This window comes from Sus scrofa, chromosome Y (assembly GCF_000003025.6).
Source record: "Sus scrofa isolate TJ Tabasco breed Duroc chromosome Y, Sscrofa11.1, whole genome shotgun sequence".
Lineage (NCBI taxonomy): Eukaryota > Metazoa > Chordata > Mammalia > Artiodactyla > Suidae > Sus > Sus scrofa.
In genome coordinates this window covers 19,884,884-19,888,472 of record NC_010462.3, presented here as the reverse complement: position 1 = coordinate 19,888,472, position 3,589 = coordinate 19,884,884, and the positions used below count along the sequence as shown (strand labels likewise).

The 3,589-nt window shown below is 40.4% G+C and overlaps 1 pseudogene; it reads left to right on the top strand.

Moving 5' to 3' along the window:
- LOC110257889 lies at nt 1,069-2,699 on the top strand (annotated as a pseudogene).

Genomic DNA, 3,589 nt, shown 5'->3' with positions numbered 1-3,589 from the left:
CCTAACGGAAAATGTTTGGAATATTGTTTAACACACAGACTACTTGCGTAGGATACACAGAAAACTCGATATAATAAAATCAGTGATACCAGATCACAGTCAGTTTTTAACAATGTGAAAACATTATGGTATAAGGTTTAAAGTATTCAGTTCAATGGCATACATAATCTTCAGAATGTGGTACACCCATCAATTCCTCAGTTCTCATTGTATCAATCCGCAATGAAATCTCATAACCTTTGGATGGTACTTCCCCACATTTCCTCTCCTAACACAAGCAACCATCAATCTTTTTTTGTCTCTATGGCTATAGATATTTTGCCTGGTGCCCAGGGCCCTTCCATGTCTTGGTTAGTGACAAAGGTCATGGTTTGTTTTGTTTTGTTTTGTTTTTGATTGTGTATTTGTTTCTTTTTTCTTTTCTTTTTGTCTTTTTATTTTTTGGACTTTACGTGGGGCATGCAGAAGTTCCCAGGCCAGGGATTGAACCCATAGCACAGCAGAGATCAGAACACTTTTGTAACAAGCTAGCCACCATAGAACACTGGCTATGTTTTTCTGAATATAAATACTGCACAGATTCTAGTTATCCACTCTCAAGAGCTGCATAACTTTTGTTTCACTTTGCCGTTGTTTTTTTTTTTTTTCTTCCATTTACAATGCCTTACATAACAGGCACAAGTGCTTACGTGCACAAGAGAGAACTTGCGTTTACTTCAGGGATGAAATGGATTTATATATTTATGTGTTTTTTTATTAAAAAGATTCCATTGGAATAGGATCTCATTTGCTGATCTCATTTTTTTTCTCTCTTTGGGTTACTGTTCAAGTACGGAGCTCATATTTTATATTAACTGGGCTAATTTCATAGAGAAGTAAACCCTGACTGAAGGTGATGCTCAGATTGCTAGGAGACTAGAGTCTTGTGATGTCACAGCTACTCAGGCTGGCAACCATTGTGATGGATTGGATAGTTTATCTGTGTAGGCTTACCAAAGCAGCATTTAAAACTGCAGAGTTCAAAAGCCATGCAGGTGAGAAAAGTAGCTGAAGAGAAATTTATCTGAGATGGCACATGCTCCTTCAGAAATTCAACATGTGTCTCCTAAAGATGCACCAACTGGTTCAGATTCCTCCACTACATCTCCATGGTGTGATAACTCAATCACTGGGGACTTGGACTTGAGGTCTCAGATTGAAGAAAAAGCTTTCCAGGCTTTGTCTGAGGGCTCCCTGATGAAAGAGCCATGCCACACATTGTGTGCCTCTGAACCAGATGGAGATAATGATTTTCCTCCTCTGCCCTTTCCCAGAAAACTTTGGGAAATTGTTGAAAGTGATCGATTTAAGTCCATTTGGTGGGATGAAAATGGAACCTCGATCGTGATTAATGAAGAACGCTTCAAGAAAGAAGTTCTGGAGAGAAAGGCTCCCTTCAGAATTTTTGAAACTGAGAGTATGAAAAGCTTAGTTCGACAGCTTAACCTTTATGGATTTACTAAATTGCGAAGGAATTTTCAAAGACCTGCCTCACTAGCCAACATTCTGGCAGAAGATAATGAAGTCTCTGCTTGGAACAAGGTATTATGAAATGTCCAGTTATTATTTACAGAGGGACATCTGCAAATATGTTCATACATATAGGGTCATAGTAGACCTTGAAGGTGGGATGAAGTACTGCTACGCTTTTAAATTGAAGGCCACTTGGTCATAAAATATTTGGGGTGATAGAGAAATTTCCTAGCCACCTGGAGCCTTCTCGATGAACCTCACCCAATACAAGCCCCTGAACCTCATACTGTTACTGTAAATGCACCAGGCATTTTTATTTAAGGACCATAATTGCCTGTTCCCACTACATAAATTTTTGAAAATGTTAGTAATAGATGAGTATTATTTCCTCACATTAACTCTGTGTGATGAAACAAGTCAGATTTTTATGGATTCTTTGTCCTCGTATCTTTGTTTAAAAGGTCACTAAATACCTTTCTCTTTTGGTTTTAGCTGCAGTTCTACCATAATCCAAATTTTAAACGGGGCTGTCCCCATCTGTTGGTGAGGATGAAAGAAGAGTCAGGATGAAAAATGCTTCTCCAGTATCGGCTTCTCTACTTCAAGGCTGCAGCAAGAAGCGCTCTAGAACAGGGGGTGATGTGGATAACCATAATTCTGATGTGGCTGCAGAAACTCGTGGAGAAGATGCATTTTCAACCTCTACAAACCTAAATGTGCCTTTAATAAGATGGCTTTCTATGAGCCAGAGAATTTCTAATATAACTACCCCAACTAGAAGCGGTCTTTCTTCTCCATCATCACCATCAGTCAGGCCACCAGGACAAATTGCCATGGCTCAACATGCTATTTTTAATCAGTTGACCACGTTTCACATGCACTCACAAAGCAGCTACTCTCCAGCAAGTGGCCACATCGTGAATTTCATTACAACTACCACTTCCATTTCTCAGTACCACCTTATTTCTAACTTCCCAAGTGGTTATTTTGGACTGAGGGTGGAGCCTTCTCCTTTGCCAACCAGATACCAGAATATATCACCAACTGAGGGCCCTCTGTCTAACCCGCAACCAGCAGCCCATCCATGGTTCCCAATGCCAATGGCCACTGACACATCTGCTGCCTCGCTTTCTAGGCCAAACCCTCAGTCCTCTTCCATATCTGAACATCACCCTAATTACCACTGACCTATCAAAGGACTATAGGTTATGCAGGAGAGTGAAGATGAACATTTATGCTGGCAAAGTCACCAAATTCCTGCAATTCTGTTAGTTCAGCAATAAACTTGTATGTTCATCTTCATAGCTTCAATTTCTTTACTTTTGACACAGTTAAGAGTAAAAGGATGCTGCATTTCTTTTTCTAAAATGATTTTCCCATCATAGTTGGTTTACTGTGTTGTATCACTTTCATACTGTGCCGTAAAGTGGCCCCGTCACAGACCCACCCACCCAAGACGCACACCCACACACATACATATCCTTTGTTTCACATTATGCTGCATCAAAAGTGACTAGAGATAGTTCCCATTGCTATACAGCATAACCTCATTGCATACCCGCTCCACATGCAATAGTTTGCATTTTAACCCCCGAATCCCAGTCCATCACAATCCTGCACCCTCCCCCTTGGCAACCAAAACCCTGTTGTCCAAATCCATGTGTGTCTTTCCTGTGGAAAGTTTCAGTTGTGCCATATATCACATTCCACACATAAGTGATGTCATATTGTGCTTGCCTTCCTCCTTCTGGCTTACTTCACTTAGTAGGAGAGTCTCCAGTTCCAGCCGTGTTGCTGCAAATGGCATTATTCTGTTCTTTTCTTATGGCTGAGTGGTGTTGCATTGTGTATATATACAACATCCCTTAATCCATTCTTTCCAATGGTCACTTAGGTTATTTCCATGTCTTTCCTCTTGTGAAGAGTGCTGTATTGGACATACATGCGTACATAAAGTTTTCATGGAAACTTTTTTTTCCCCAGGTGTATGCCCAAGAGTGGGATTGCTGCGTGACATGCTAGTTCTATATTTAGTTTTCTGAAGTGTTTCCATAGCGGTTGTAACAGTTTACATTCC